The sequence below is a fragment of the Pollicipes pollicipes genome, unplaced genomic scaffold, assembly GCF_011947565.3.
Source record: "Pollicipes pollicipes isolate AB1234 unplaced genomic scaffold, Ppol_2.1 Scaffold_4002;HRSCAF=4701_pilon_pilon_pilon, whole genome shotgun sequence".
Classification (NCBI taxonomy): domain Eukaryota; kingdom Metazoa; phylum Arthropoda; class Thecostraca; order Pollicipedomorpha; family Pollicipedidae; genus Pollicipes; species Pollicipes pollicipes.
The window spans coordinates 39,648,866-39,666,311 of NW_023596420.1; the positions used below are offsets into that span (position 1 = coordinate 39,648,866).

Sequence of the window (17,446 nt, forward strand, 5' to 3'; positions counted from 1 at the left end):
GGGGTGCCACCACCATCTTGAGCATTTTAAGTAAATCAGTATAAGACGGCTATGTTGAAAGTCAGGTGAGTGGTTGCATGTAAATATGGACGAAGTATCATAATAACCTTGCAAATACCACATAATTACCGTCTGCAATAGCGACACTTGTCCGCAGTATTCCCATACTGGAAAAAAATGGCCTGCTGTGCATGAATATCTCCACACAACCACAAGTGACGTCATAAACCAGGGAGGTGGAAAACTTCTAATGACTGTGACGGATGGAATCCGGGAGATCGCAGACTTCTGTTGGGTGTGGCGGATGAAACCCGGGAGGTCGCAGACTTTTGTTAGGAGTGACGGATGGAATTGGAGATGGCAGACTTCTAATGGCTGTCACGAATGACATGAGTTTCAGAACTGGTCCGGGCGGCTATCTGCTACCATCGTTTTCATTTTGTCGGAGCCGATAAATGGGGCCAAGTTGTAACCAACCCGATCAAAACACTTACCCCAAGTTCTTAAAACGCCTTGGCAGCATCATTCTTGCTAGACTGAGCTCAGAAACAATCACAAAATGGGTATAAGCTCACCTGATACACATACTGCACGCAATCTTAGGTGGACTGCATGACATAAAAACAAGTCAAATTGTCAAGTATTGGCTCCAAAATTTACGTGAAATCACTAAGTCACCCATAAAATGAGCTCGAAAACTAATGATAGCCTTGTTTGCAATCATAGCAAGGAGTAGGGTAACCAAAAATTGACATCCGGACACTCAAAAGGCAAATTGGTGCATACACATACGTGTGTATGTATGAATGTGTGATTGTGTAAGTCCGTGTCACGTTGTCGATGGGAGACATGTGCTCAGGAGGGTCACGAAAGGACCATGTTCCTAAAATCAGACACACTCACTCACATATGTGCGCGTTGTCAAGACATGTAGATCAATGATGCAAAAATGCAAAACCGAATAAATGCAAAACTTAGGTTCAACGCTATAGATTGCAATGCTCACAGCAGACAGCCCGTTTGTTTCACTGATATATAGGAGATAGCTTTGCACAAAGAGCAGACAGCACATCAAGAGCGCGTCACAGTTCACGAAAAGCTAAATGGCTACGGCAGAGTGACCAAAGCTCTTTCCGCAGACCTCACCACGATACAATGCAATCAAATTCCAGAGCACATACACCCAAAGCACCAGGAGCGCAGGTGTTCGCATACTAGTGGTGTGAAAAATGTAGTAGTGCTGCACAAACACAACGAGCCTCTTGTATGAGCCAGCACAACGAACCGAGCCACATTTCGCGTACGCTTGCACAAATGACGTCACAAGGCTGGCTTTAACCAGGCTCAGACTTAGGCATGTTCAGGTTGCGTTTAAAAAAAATATAACTTAACATCCACGAGTAGCAGTTAAAACGGTTGTTCTGTCTGTGCTTGCCAAAAACTGAACAGCGCAAAGCGGGAAGGTCGCAAAGCAGCGAAAGCAAGGAGCTCTACATTCGGTGACGATGCGGGTTAGAGAAGCTGCCTGGGACTGAAGAATACCGTACCTGAAGGCGGCTCCAACCGCGACGGCCCCGGGAGTTCGGCGAAGCGCAGCGACGTTGGAGCGTTACTGATTAGCGCACCGGGAGGGGTCCATACTCGGGTCGCCTAAAAGAATGCTATACCGTCTAGGCGTTTTGCGGGGAACTCAGGTGATGAGCCTAACTATGAAAGCGGTGAAGCGTAGCCGAGTTATGTGGATGAACAGAAACGGCGGAAGAGGTGGGGGCGGCGTTAGCGACTGAGAAAGCTCATGTAAGCCGGACATTGTGAGATCCGCAATGCGGGGGAAAATTAATCATTTGCGGCTGGTATGTAAAAAGCAACTTTCTTTCGTTGACGTCAGATATAACGCATGAGCCATAATGTCTGGTCATAGTGCGGCTTCTAAACCCCCATGTCATTTGGTTATGGACGTGCAGTAACTTACAAATGCGCTCCCCAAATTGATGCGCACGATCTCAGTGTAGAAGAATGGTACGGATTTTCACAAAGCAGAAAGCAAAGCCAAGAAGTTTTCTGATTAGACGGTCACGTTTAGGCATTACTTCTAGAGCAAGACGACAGATTATATTACAAATTCTAGCACTCGTCAAACGCAGCATACAACCGACGTGAACGTTTCAGAACGACCGCAAGGGAACAAAAGGTGCCCTTAGCTGTTGCCTCTGCGTTTATATCAATAAGTTCTATATCATCACGTTTAGAATCTTGTCAATGGGAATCTAGTCCTTAAAACAGCATCACGGGAGAACTTCTCGAACAAAAACGAAAAACACTGAGTGAGGTACACGAGATGAAAAACGAAAAAACTGCTCTAGAACTAGCTTAAATGACTTAACTCAGATGAACCCATAAAACATCATGGAAAATCAGAGCAACATAAGTAACCACTCCACAACATTGGGTCTCTCCCTCCAGTCCCACATGGGTAAGGATCTGGTACAAACAATGGAACCACAAGTTACTACGAGCTACATGGCAAGAGCTAGTGCCAGTGTACGCACTATGAGGGACGATAGAGGGTGCACGCGCTACCACAGCCACTGGTGGTGTTTGTCTGTATGGTGTGGGGCAGACAAGACAAGTACTTACTACCGCGCCGTTCTCCTGCAAGTTGCAAAAACACACGTAAACACAATGACCAGAGACGACTCGGCTACGTGGGCTAAGGCTAGACGGTCAGCTAGACGGCACGGTGTCATTTCGAAAAGCCACCGATGAAAGCTTGTGCCATTGGCTGAGGTCGAATGACTGCATGGAGATCAGCAAAATGCCATAATATTCGACTCTTCTCTTCACGAAGCTCGAAATATATGTTTTCTAGAGCTCGCTGTTCGGACTACGACGTGGGTACGATATTTTTCCAGGCGTTTCCCGATTTTTGACTTTTTTTAAACGAAATGCCTTCGAGACTGCAAAATCGCCTAGTCAGTTGACTACACAAACGGCTTAGTGAGATCAAACGCGAATGTTAAAACACAAAAAGACGAGACAATGCTTCCACATAAGCGATGCCCGGAAATGACTTTAAATATGGCTTTTGGCAACAATTTATGTAACGACGTGCCTCCGGCAACTGGCCTTTGACTTATGAAATGCAAAGGCGCTGGCATTCAGAGTGTGCTGTTCTCCTTACATACGGAGCGTACGAATCAAGAGAAAACCCATACGCCATTGAGCGCCGTGCACGCGCTTCCCACGTGGAAGTTCATATCCCATCTTTCTGCCGGTTGTGTTATTCCGCCGCCTTAGCGGCGATTTCTAGTGGTTGGTATATATGTATAAATTTTGATTCAGAAGGCTCGCAATGGTAGCATTTTGGCACATACATTTGCATAAACTGCACGACGATATTTGAGAAACCGAAGTCGCATTTGTATCACGACCTAGTTCTTCCCAGGAATCTGATTTCTTCGGCTAGCGAATCCCATGCCATAAATCATGCAAAGCCTTTTGTTTGACATTTCACAGTGTATGTTCATCGATAATGTGCCATAAGAGCGGACGTCACAAGAAAAAGCTAGCATGAGCTGAAAACACGGCTAAATTCGCCAATCTACGCAAAACCCACCCCGACATCAAGTCCCCCATCTAGAGCTAGCTGTCCGTGACGCGCAGCCCACCGGCGACCTCTCAGTGACCTCTGCGGCGACCGGAGCCGAGTCAACTGACCGTGTCGGAGGCGGCCGCCGTCACCAGCTCCTGGAGTGCGCGCACCGACAGCGCCTGCTCAATCACGAACACGCAGGCGGCCAGGTCGGGCGGCTTTGTTCTGAACCAGGCGGATGTGTGCGAAGTGGACCATCGCACCGGTACACACGGGGGTGGAACACCGCGCTGACGGGCAAGGGAGAGGTCGTCTTATGGGTGTGGTGGCCATCACATGGGGACCGTACTTGACAAATCACCGCTAGCCTTCGCTAGAATCGTACTGATCCGTCTCATGAGAGTTTACCCGATTGTGGTCATCTTGTTCTTTGTAGATCTGATCAATATTTTTGAAAGAAAACGAGTATCACCTATATGACACAACGGTGCCAAATTTGACAAGCTACGTACATACAGAGATTTTGCACCGCAGCTTTTCGTTAATATCATCCTGACTACCGAGCACGTTAAAATGACGCAGAATGACAATGGTAACAAAAATGAGCTAATGCCGCATGGGGAAAATAGCACAAACCCAAAAACTAATCTTGTGACCAGTGCGGGTCCAAACGCAGCACACATCCCCACCCGTAACATCGCGCCTTCCGCCAGTTATGGCCGGCGGCCACGGCTCGGCGGCGGGGGCCGGCACCACACCGGTCCTCCTATGAGCTCACCCTGTCGGCGATGCCCTCGAGGAAGCAGGTCCTGTTGCCGAACCCCTCGGCCGCCAGGCACACCCTCTCCCCTGTGGCGTTGCAGGAGAGACACACCATGTCCTCCTGCGGAGGGACACGACCGGCGTCAGGCGCGGCGCTCGAGCGGAGCCGGCTGCTGCTTGGTAGAGCAACCACCACACCAAGGGTGGAGCGCGTGCGCATACAGGGGAGTCGAGGGCGTGTCACAGGAGAGGGGGTTTGTCGAAGGCGTGTCACGGGAGTGGGGGTTTGTCGAAGGCGTGTCACGGGAGTGGGGGTTTGTCGAAGGCGTGTCACGGGAGTGGGGGTTTGTCGAAGGCGTGTCACGGGAGTGGGGGTCTGTCGAAGGCGTGTCACGGGAGTGGGGGTTTGTCGAAGGCGTGTCACGGGGAGTGGGGGTTGTGGAAGGCGTTTCACGGAAGTGGAGGTTTGTCGAAGACGTGCCATGGGAGTGAGGATGCGAGCATAAACAGTGGACACTTATCAGCGCTTCTGACGTTGAGAAAGACAGGAATGGAACGTTAGGCAAGACTGACATTTGCTCAAACCGCTAAACCACCAGAGACTGCAAGGGGTGGTCATTGTTGAATCCCAGGAAATTTTCTGTCAACGATCGCTCAGTTTACTGGCAATTGCTTTACTGCAGACGTGTTTAGAAGAAACGCGATAAGGAAAAAGAAAGACAAGAGAGGCACAATGGGCAAAACATATGTTCATCATAATAAACTTGCCAATTCATTTCAGACCACGACACTGCAGGATCCTAATCTCAAGATTTACAAGTACGTACGTGCTATCATACGGCTTGAAATACGCGCAAGCAGTCTTACGCGGTGAGGGATGATCAGGGCCATTGCTACGTGAGGCATATAACTTGTCATCAAGTAGATGACACGAAAACCTGACCTGGTGAAATCAAGGACAGATTGGAATCCTTGCCATATATGCGCTGGAAACACCGTCCAACAACCGGGTTAAGCAAGCGAAGGCTTACCAATGCTATGTCGCGCATCAAACTACGTAAAAATTTAAGTAACATTGACTTGAAATTGCTCGGCCACAATGGTTTGACCATCCTCGGTAATTTCGGTTGACGAAATAAATACAGCACAGTGATGACGCTCTTAGTGACCATGACCCAGACATTCGAGTGAAAACGAAAATATTTTGGGTGACAATTGCTCACAGTGAACCAGACATCCCTGTATCCAGTTTTCGTGGTACCCTCTTCATCATTTGGGTCCCAGCGCATTGAATTCGAGAACGGTCTCAAGGAAGGTGGCACTGACCGCATCCGGCCGATTTATGGCGCACCAGTGGGACGGGCAAAGTAAAAATCCCTGATAAATCTGCAGGCAGTACATACACCCACGCTGTGCTTTTCATTTCGCGTTCTCCGCCTCCGTTGTCGGGAACTGACACCAGTCTCTACGAACGCCTAAAACACGGGTGGGTGCGAGATCTGCGCACGCGCGAGATCACCTGTTGTACACATTGTCTGGCACGCTTGCCATTGCCATTGTGTATCTGTGTTCTCCTCCGTCAAAATGCTATTTTCTGGTAAGTTTGAACGCTCCGCCGTCGACATTTGGGTCCGATTCCAGTCCGTGTTATGACATTTTTGCAACCAGAAAATTATATGTCTCGTACGTTAATCGAATTTGAACTTCAAAGTGGATATCTTGCTCACAAACGTTGAACCTTACGGGTTACAGGCTGCTACGGTTCATCAAAAAATGTGCAAATACTTTGAAATCTATAAAGGAAAATATTCCAGCAATGGCGCTTATCTTTATCATACGTTTCCACAATCGCGCTTGACGTTGCCTGTTCTTCCCATACAAGTCTGCGATCAGTGATTGCAGTTATTAGTCTGTGGAATGCGCGACCGTCGGCCCGTGTCCGTAGGACCGCCGGCAGCTCGAGGCGCCAAGCGCATTAGTATCCGAACAAGATTTGCCCGACTTGCTGATTTCCTCCCAGCTGTAAACACGGTACAATAGAGCGTTACATCATTGAACGGCATCCAAAACCCTTCGCAGCCCTGCTGAGCAAGGACGACAGAGTCCACATTAACAAATGAACGATACAACTTGAGTCGAGGGCTCAGAGCAGATGCAGCAAGCTCTATCAACAGGCGCTCGCAATCCGACCACGCACACTCGTGGAAATGCATGTCGATGACATCAGTTGTACAGTGTGAGTGAATGGTAAAAGTGAGAGCCGTGCCCAGCGAGCATGGACGGCATGCTTGACAAGATGAGCGTGCATAAGGTGCCCGGCATGTTGATAATGTGTAGTGTGGTGTGTGGCTAAGGAATCCATCCATATGTTCCATCCTTCTGGAACCAAAAACCATGAATAACGCGCATTCAGTATTGTTGTCTCCCGGGTCTAATCAGTCCTGAATCGCAGCTGATATTGGTGCACAATCATGTGCGTATTACAGCATCGAGAGCGTTCGGCAACTAGAGCTTTGTACCCACGATCTTATGATTTGTGCACAGTACAAGTACAATACATGGTACACAAACTCTACACATTATACCGTCGAGGACAAATAGAGGCGCGTGAGAAAATCTTTTAAACTCTCTAGGATTTCTGTAGAATTTTCTAACCACGAGTAGCCGTGTGTGGTTGATGGCTGCGCTACGTTTGCTGGTGGGGTTTGAAGCTAGTGCCATGCTTGTCGCTTTCTTAATCCTCCGTAGATCACCGTGCGGTTCTCTGCCGGTAGTGTCGCCTTCGTAATTCGTCGGCCGGCGTTCTCCCTCCGAGCGTGCGTGCTGCGGTATGGCGGACTTCCCTAATAAGCTTCAGATGCCTTGCCCTTCCGTCTTGCCCCTGTTTGACTCTGCCGTCTGGCTCACAGTGAACAACTGGTTCTACCTTCACATGATCTTCCACAACTGTAGGAAGCGTTCAACAAGCAGGTCACTGTATTCTTTGGCAGACGTTGGGCGGTCTGACTGGTGATTGCTCGCGGTTGTTCTGTGACGCTTTCTGATGACTGTGCTGATGAAGTGACCTCAGATTCTTCGGATCTTAGTTGACATGCTTTTGCTGTCCGCGATCGATGTGGTTTGTCGATGGCTCGTCCTCAAGTTGTTCTACACTGAGGAATCTTTAATAACTCTTCTTCATGAATCCTTTCGAGTAGCCGTTTTGTTGTCACGTTCAGTGAGGTTGCATGTCTCCCCAGTCCTGGCATTGCCACCCGAGCTGATTTCTGTACAATTTTGCAAGCGGAATGGTCATGGCGGTAGGGTTCCAAGATCAGGCATCGGCCTGTTTTTGCATTCCTGTTCTTGCTTGTTTGCATTGTACATAATCATTATGTCTTGTACTGATATCCTGAACTCGGTCTCGGTTCTCTCACTTGTTTGTCGAAGACTGTCGTTATCATGCTTTTCCCTCGCTCCAAGTAACTTGGATCGATGGACGCAAACCTTTGATGTGGTTAAGTAATTGGGTCACATCTCCTGGTGTTGCCAAGAACGAATACGTCGTCAACGTATGGAAGCCGCATTATTGACATTGACGTTGTTGTTCCCAGTACCACGTCCTCAAAGTGTTTCATGTATATGTTGGCAACCACCGACAGCGGAAGACTGACACCGACACCGAAAAATGTGGAACGGTCGACAATAGACGACATGACCATTCCTTCAGCTGGTATAAAGAAGGTGTCGAACTGGAAGGCTCGTAACGTATAGTATGCTGGCGTCTGCCTCTGTGATGTCCGTTAACATTGCTGTTCTTTCGCGAGGCAAGGCGTCGTTTTCCGGCTTGCTCAGGACGGCGGTTTGGGCTTCATTTGTTGGTAAGCTAATACTGACTCGGACATTGAAGTTCATCATTTGCATGCCAGGAGGCGATGAAAGACTCTTCATCAGTAAGGCTAGATTCCCGCACGATGAGGAGTTTCAGCTTAGGTTGCGAAATGATTGTCTTGATTCGGACCCGGCTCAGCGGATAGCCCACTGAACCCCGGCAGCTGACTGTTGGTCTCAAAGGTGCAGCGGTCGCGTGGATCTTCGGTAGGCTCTACATATATGAAAACTTGCTGTGATGTTGGTTCTGCTGCCTGCACTTTGGATCTGGTAAGTACTTCTGGTTCCTTTTTTTCTCACAATTCCTTGAGTCGTCGCTCGATAGCCACCACAGCATCATTCTTGAGCTTGAAATATGTCCGGCTGTTCACTGCACCTTAAGAGTTTGATTGTGTTCTGTCTTGTTCTTGACCCTCACAAAATGTTTTGCCCGCGCTAGTAGTATGACAATGGTGTCGGTATTCCTGAGCGCCTTGATGGCTATGCGCCTTTCTCGGGATAAGTTCGGGACTTTGGTGGTCTCGCCTATTCAATCATCTGTTCGGTCCTCCAGGTCTCCCCTCCTTCCTTTGTCAATCTCCTTGCTTTCAGCTCGCTGCACACCGGTCTCCTCTGTAAAAGTTACCATGTCCAGATGGTGAATCCGACTGTTGGTGGTTGCCAACTTCAGCTTTCTGGGCACAGCCTCAGCATGTTATGACAGCTGTTTGTTGTTGATGCCTACTTGTTTCTGGACGCATCGTGTTTATGTATGGCGTTTTTTTTGCTCTTGAGTTTCTGCGGTTTTGTAACTGCATCTCCTCTAGTTTTCTTATTCCACTGAGCATAATGTCACGACGGTGTTCATGATGTGACATCCAAGTCGATATTTCGCTTATTCTCACTGCTGACTAGTGGCTACATATGCGTTGCTCAAGTAATGTTTTCTGTTGTCGATGGAACTTTATGCAGGGGTGAAATAACTGTTCGGATTATCATCCTCATCTGGTGTGTCAGTGTAGCGATATCAATGTCGCATCTCGATCATTCCGTAACACTGAAAGCCAATTCGTTCTGTTACCAATGCGCAATTTCCTCTGCCTTGGACTTGCCTGGCCCAGCCAGTCTTGAAAATATCGGTACAGTGCAAAAAGCCAGCATCGGGAACGTGGCATGGTATCGGAACTCACATAGCAATTCTAGAAACGCGCCCCCAGCAGCTCGCCTATGGTGAAATGGTGGTATTGTCGGGCTGCAATCGGTAGGATCGCAGTTTGAAGCTCGTGGTTCCCACATATACCGAGGCTTTGGTACATATATGGTTAAGCGCCAGACATTCTCGGTAATTGTCAACACCGAATAACACCCGACGTCCGCCGGAGAGGTAACCGGCCGACACGTCAGCGACATAACCCCTGACAGGCAAAATAGCTAAAATACTTATTCCACAAGTCCAAGCAGATTTTGCGGTGCTACCTGCACTCCATGTGTAACTCGGCATATCCCACACGAGTGAGCCACAGCAATATTACATAACCGGCACCTGTTTGGACGGTAAGCCTGCATCAGCTCACCAGGCCTGGGTGACATGGGACCGGGGTTCACAAGGCGGCACGGCCGGCCCCGACACCGGGGTGTATTTTGGCCCGCGCGCGTCGTGGCACGGGCCCAATTCCTAGCAGTGTTGCCAAATGGCGGAGATGCCTGGCCACCGCGCTGCCCCTGCACGGATGCCGCGCTTCTGTCTGGACGGCGACGCCAGAATGGCCAAGTCACCGGGATGACACGGACGTATTTATAGACGACAGAAGTGCGCGATCATTGGGCGCCAACGGGGTGACGAGCTGGGTCATGACCCACGGGCCTAACGATGTGCGTGGGCTGCTCTTTGACATCTCTAAATACTGTGAAGGGTTTAAGAAGCTACCTGCCGTGAGGTGCGTGCAAGAGAGTGCTTCCCTATCATGAAGATTATATCATTCTGCACGCCCGAGTGCCAAATAGGAAATATCAGAGGGGCAAATAGGCATCGCGACACTTCCCCTTGCATTCACCTGATAGCAACGCAAGGTCAATATGTCACGAAAACGGTTCAATCGGAGACGACAGGATCCTTTTGGAAATGTCGGCTTTGAATAGTTGGGCATGACCGGGACAACATGTCAAAAAGGGAACGAAGTGGCCTGAGAAGAGAACCTTAGCAGTGTGCCGCATGAACTACCATCACAGCATGACCTTAACAGTGTTCCACATGACCTGCTGAAGAGCACAGTTAGCACTATCCCCAAAAGCGTTTGATGCTTGATGTTTTCTTCTGTGACATGAGCGATAAAGACTCAGCATGCCACGTCATCGCATATAATGTATCGCACCAGAATGAAGCCAGTGCATGGGTGTCGAGGCTCATCACCATCAATTAAGGCTGTGCGCCGATGACGAACAGACGTCCACAGACATCTGAGTTCAGTGCCGTACACTACCTCGCGCACGTCTTTTGGCGGAAGATAATGCTAAAAAACGGTGAAGTAAAGCCTCCAGAACAGCACGTTTCAATGCGGAAATGGCAAGATGTTGCGACTACAGTAAAGTCAGTATAGTCTCTGCCACACTAGGCCTGCTGCTTTATTCACCTCCGCTCACAAGCGTGCCAACTCACGTTACCACGCCGCTCAATTCGGGCACGAGTTAACCACAAGAGCACCGGTCGACGAAACCAGCCCCGCAAAGCCGCCAGAACCCACCGTGCGGAGGAACGAGACGTCAAAACCAGCCCCGCAAAGCCGCCAGAACCCACCGTGCGGAGGAACGAGACGTCATCCTGCTCCGAGCCCCCCTCCGTCTCCGCCATGGCTGCCGCTCACCGCTCACCGCTCACCGCTCACAGCGCACCGTGCCCAGCGCCACCGCGGCGCTCGGCCCTCCCGCCGTGTCCACAGCGGCAGCGACTGCCCGGCAGGCCGCGGGCTCGACGGACGCGACGCGGGTCGCGCCGGTCCGACGCGAAAATAGCTCGCGGCGCCGCGCATGCGTAGTGGGAGGGGCGCGCGCCGGCGCGGCTCTGGTTACCCGTCGGTCGCGGCGCGAGGGCGGCGTGCGCTGGGTTAGGGGTTGCTGTCTCTGGTAAAAGGGGTTAGGAAGAGGCACGGGTCCTGTGTAGGGTAACGTAAGGCTTCGGACTTCGACGCGGTGTGTGGAAGTGACACACGGCCGTGATCGGGGGTTCCAAAATAGCTCCAGATGCTGAGGTGTCTTTTGGCCCAGCTATCAACAGCTTCCCTGTCATTACAGTTTACGAGTTACGCATTAGTTATCGAGAGCTCTCTGCAGTTAACGCCACAAGAAAGTGATGAGGCAAGAAAATACATGCCATTCGCATGAAAACCCGTCTGGATTGCTCAGAGCATAATTGTGCAATATTCCGCGTTGAGTCGTAGTTTTCGCCCAAACGGGGTCTTCTGAGAGCAAATTCGCAGTGACAGGTCAGATGGTTAGAGTCAAGAGTGCTTGCTCTCTGATTCACCCTCCCGTGGCAAAATAAGTTTGATCCGATCTAGGTGCCCTTTGCCCCCGGCCGGCATGGCCTGCGGCCGGTAGCAGCGGTAGCGCACTGGAGCAAAGTGACGTCAGAGAGCGTAACGCAGACCACACCGAACGCTTCGGCGCGACTTTTGACGCAAAATCTTCTAGGTGGCCTACCATTTCTCAATCAGGTGGTGGCGTCCCAGAGGGGGGGGGGGGGCGGGAACTAGATCGAAGTTGGGGGATTTAACTCCAAAATGCCAAATCGGGCCCGCTAAGATTAGATTGTGGGGGATATGCACGACCGCCTGCATGCAGCTGCCTGTGTGAGTGACAGGTCACTCCCATGTCAGATGCTGGGCCGGCCGGCCTGGCCGGTCCGGTTCGGTCCGTGCCGGTCCGAGCTGCCGGCTCGGGTCACCTTGCCCGGCGCGTGGCGCCAGGGCGCAGCCCTGCTTGACGCGCCGTGATTGGTCCGTGACCACGTGACCCGTGTCGAGGTCGAGTGCCGGGGGGCGGGGAGCGGGATCGTTGGACCGGAGCCGGGCTAGTGCGGGCGTTCCCGAGACGTCAGCATCCAGCAGAATGGAGGCCTATTGGAAATACATCGCTGGCCATGTCTTGTAGCCAGTCTCAATCAGGGTTACGAGTTAGGGAACCCCGTACAAGCCCAAACGTGCCCTTTAAAAGGAGTATCGCGCCTTTTTGTACTTTCCACGCATTGCTACGGCAGACACGTGCAATTTCATCGGTATAACCAGTTTTTAAAAAATAAAAATCCTTCTAAGTTGCTCATAATCTTGATTTCAAGTAACTGATCCTGTGGGAGAGACCACATTTGACTCCACTGTCACCAATATGAAAGTATGCACTTCATTTGCCTTGCTTTTTCCAACGTGTGTCTTCTGTAGTGTTAACAGCACTCTATGTGTAAAAATGTTCGAGTAATAAATGCTACGAAAGCTTGAAACACTTCAGACAAATGGGCATGCGAACATGGAGCTATTATTTCGCGAATCTAACGAAACGTTACAATATGGCTTACACCAGTCCTTTGCGTAGCAGCCAATTGACGGCCAACTGACGGCCGCTGTAATCATCTGCACATCTTCGCGGGCGTATAGCTGAGGCACTTGAGGGGCTTAGGTTTTAAGCGCTGGGCTGTGAACTGCACCAAATGATCTTCAAGATGGCTATTTCAGTTCAAACCCCCATACAGGTGTGGAACACCTTCTCTAAGTCAATAATGATTCTACAGCTCAGAATGTGTCTATACTGGTCAGCATGGGCTTTTCGTTGGAAAATTAGACCATCGGCAGTCAACAATGTGCCCGCGACAGGTTACAGTGGGGCCGCTACAGTTCAGAATGGGACCTCTACGGGTTAGAATCGGTCTTCGTTAGGCCGGATTGGACTCTTCACGAACTAGAATAGGCCCTCTTCAGACCAGAATGGGCGCTCAAAAGTCGATGATCGCCCTCTACATGCCAGAATGGGCCATCTGCAGACCAGAGTGGGTTCTCAAGTCGATAATAGGCCCTCTCCTGATTGCTATGGGGCCTCTATAGGCTAGAATGCGCCCTCCACACTCAATAACGGGCTCTCCACTGGTCAGAATAGGCCCACTACAGTCAATTGTTTGCCATCTGCCAGCCTGAATGGGCTTGTGTACATGTCAGAATGGACGCTCGACAGTCGACAACAAACATTCCATTGGTCAGAATGGACCCTCTACAGACCAGAATGGCCCTTTTGCAGGCCGAATTTGGCACTCCACAGTTAATAATGGGTCCTCTATAGGCCAGAATTATGAAAGCTGCAGTCACAAATGGGCCCTCTACGAGCCCGAATGGCCTTTTTCCATGTCAGAACGAATCATGTAAAGGTTAGAATGGACCCTCCAGTCAATTATGGGCGTCTGCAGATAAGAATGGACCTCTACAGGCCGGAATAGGCCCTCTACAGTCAGTAATGGGCCTTGCACAGGTCTGAATAGCGCCTCTGCAGCCTCGAAGTTCCCTCTTTTGGTCAGAATGCGTACGACATAGGTCCACATAAGCCATGGCATGTCAAAATGGACTTTTACAGGCTTACATAGCCTCTTTAGAGTTCAGAATTGGTCTTCAGTATATCATAATGAGCCCTCCACAGCCCCACCAAGTTGGTGTGTGGGGGGGGGGGGGGATACCGCCCCGGCCCCAGCCTTTAAGTCAGGGCGAGAGCTGTCCCAACTGCCCCCTTCCCTCCGGTTCCGCGTCCTTATGGTGTTCGTCCTTAACAACAACTCACAAGTTTGTGGTGACTTAACGACGAAGTTGCCACAAACAGACAAGGAAGCTGGAAGGGAGCTTCAGGGGTGTCCATTTGTGTTCTCTTGCAGGAGCCGTTCGCCCCTTCGTGAAGGAGGGCATATCAACAGATTTGCCCCCCTCCCCAATGTTGTTCGGTTCATCAGGTAAATCAACAGATTTGCCCTCCTCCCCAATGTTGTTCGGTTCATCAGGTAAATCAACAGATTTGCCCTCCTCCCCAATGTTGTTCGGTTCATCAGGCAAATCAACAGATTTGCCCTCCTCCCCAATGTTGTTCGGTTCATCAGGCATATCAACAGATTTTCCCTCCTCCCCAATGTTGTTCGGTTCATCAGTATTTGTTTCCGAAATATTATGAAATTGGATGTAAAGTCACATAACACAAACACTACGGCTCCTATTTAAAAAAAATCCAAATGTTTGGAATGGATGGATTTCTGGGATAAGAAAGAGCTCACGCTAAGCAGTGCTTGCCTGTGAGTCCGGACTCCTGACATCCGATCGTGCGACTCCAGACAACGGCAGAATCTATTGGCGAAAGTGTAACGTTCCGAAATCCCCGGCACATTCTGTCCTGCCCCCTAACGTCACCTGACCTTCAGCGCGGCCGCTGACACCGGCCGCAGGTCATACATGCCAAGGGCCAAAAGCGATCGCCAAAAGTATCTCGAACTCACCCACCACGGTCGGGTTGTTCGGAAGCAGCATTGCGACTGTGCTGCCGGCCGGTGGCGCATAAAATAATGCCGCTTGTGATATCTGACAGCCATAACTGTTGAAATGCTGTTGATTTCGTCAGTTGCTAAATGGTACAAAAGGACCTGAAAATTGTCGTTGATAAAAACAGAGAGCGCTGAATCTGTTGTGAGGTTGGGGGAGGTTAGGTTATCGGAACCTTAATTCACTCCCACCCACCCCCTTCCTCACCCATCCCCCCTCCCCCAACCATTTACACCAAACGATGCCCAAAAGTAACTGCTTATGAGTCACGAGCTGCTTGACCATTAGCGCCGTCTATTGGCTACAAAAGAAGCTCCCGTTCCAAGAGGGCGCTAGCGCCGTGATGATCATTTATAATCCGCGGTAGTCGTACCTAGGGTCGCTGCCAGTCTTAGACGCGTTGCAATTGCAGATCGTCTCAGAATTTCGTACCTCACATTACCACATTCAGATGAAACCCTTGAAAAAACTTTTGAACCATTGCATCGTTAGTCGGCATGACGCCCGTTGCGCCTCGGAAGCCACAATTACTACGCATGTACATGACCCAAGGTACAAATAGCTCAGACCCTGGAGCCACAAATACCAACCGAACTACAGATCAGCGATGGTAAGAAGGGATTCAATCAGACGATGCCCTATCTGCTTTTTCAAACTCTACCGGTGGCCATCCGGCTTTAATGATATTTGTACTTGAGGCCAATCAAAAATTTGACTCGCGTTTTTCAGCAAAGCCAGCGCAGACATAGCCCTCTAATTGTTGCTTAACACGCTGATGTCCTTCAGCAAGTATTGTTTCGACCTTATACCCGGTATGGGTCGTTCAAACCTTTCGGGTTAGTCACCTGTGCTTCAGGCACTCCGCGGCACGGTACCGTGTATCCGGTGGTTAGAAGTAGGAGCTTGAAAAACCGCCCTAATGTCCGTGAAAAATGCATTTCTGACCTTGTCGTCAGTGCGGTACTAGTCATCTGAGCCACCTTAAGCACAATACTGTGTGTTGGACACAGCGGTAAATCTTGCCGACTTGGCGTATAGGGTCGGCGACAAAAAATATATTTTGACACGGCGTTTTATCCCAAAAACGCTTTCGGCCGACAGTTTTGATGACGGCGACCACAAATATCGCAGCGGGCATTGCGCAACCTTACCCGCGTTTCAACGGTAACACATTTCATCAGACAACACTAGCAATCTTTTTCGTAAGTACCATTTAACGTGCCTTACGCCCCGATAGCATCTTTCTAAAGCCCCATCCCATGATCTTGGAACGATCATGGGATGGGGCTTTGATGATCATCCCATGATCATCCCATCCAGTTGGTCGCTCCCTTCGGTGACGACGAATTAGTGTATTTTCTACAGACCATGCTTGTCAAGGGCAAAAAACGAGCTCGATCTGTTAATCTGTTAGCTGTTAATCACGTATTAAGCAAATCCTTAGGACATTCTGGGCAGAAAACATCTTGAGGTGCGGCTCACAAGGGCATTGCCCGCCAATGTTCGGTGCGCATGTCTGTGCGGCTGTATTTGCGTGCAATTGTAAAACACCTTCAAGTGGTTCAGATAGGTTCAATGGTTCAATGTGGTTCAATGGTTCAGATAGGGACAGATGCATGAGTTCAACAAAACTAACAATTTTGTGCCGTCGGTGCGTCAAAATAAAAAACGAACGGTCGAGATTTTGTACACAAAAGGTAACAGAGACGGACAGGCTTCGATAGCTGGTTTGTCTCGTGTCGGTGGAAATGCATGTCATTTCCTTGTTCAAACGGCGGGAAATAAGTGAACCTGAGCCCGGAATTTCTGGAACCTTCGGGTCGTCAAAGCATGTAACAGTCTTCTTAAGCTATACCGCAGCCGCAAATGATTGCTTTTGTTGTTTTGTTTTGTGTTTTTTAGAGAGGGATTTTGCGTAGCGCGACAAGAATATGCAACAACTGGTATTTGTTTTCCTCAAGCAGCTCTGTAATCCCACCTTTCTGTGACCCCGATGCACCCTTACCTCAATATGAGCCGAACCTGGAACCAAATATATTGCTCCTTCCTTTCTAGGCAGCCTAGAAATCCAGTTTAGACTTGCATATACCGATTGCTGTAGCGCATCGATAGACAACACATGTCGCGCTAGGCTTGGATCATGCCTGAGGCGTGGTAGACAATTGGAGTCGAGGGGGCCTGCATGTTTTATGACATCCCCCAGTACTACCTGCCACCGGCTGGAATTTTGCCATGTACCCAGCTGCTCTGGCTGTCGAGGTCCTTCGCCGAGGGTGGAAGAAAAAGAAGAAAACCCGAGGATGGAGGAAGACTGCATTTGTGATTGTACGACCCCATCATGTTGGGCCAGTGTGCCTGCTTTTTTGCAACAACAGTTATTCTGACATTAGTTGAATGATGTTGTCTATATGAACATTTCGGCTGTTTTACAGCCCCTGTTTGGATATTTATACGTGAGATCTTGAATGGTCTATTTGGATTATTTATATTTGAAGTATTTTTACTGCCAGTCTGCACATACTTGGAACATGTTGCCTTTTGCGCGTCTAGGGTTTTGAGCCCTACCCCGCTCTGGTTTGCCGTTTTCCAAAACGCGGACTGATAGGAAGGGGGTTGATGCGCCCTCCCCCTCCCCCTCCATTGCGTTTCTAGACTAATGAAGATAGAGCTGAGACCTTGATAGATCTATCTA

At 49.8% G+C, this 17,446-nt stretch overlaps 1 protein-coding gene across 1 annotated transcript in view; it reads left to right on the top strand.

Annotated features, from left to right (window-relative positions):
- The window catches only part of LOC119093631 (protein phosphatase 1 regulatory subunit 27), a 59,402-nt gene that overhangs the window by 18,788 nt on the left and 23,168 nt on the right, over positions 1-17,446 (top strand). The gene's annotated exons all lie outside the window — the stretch shown is intronic.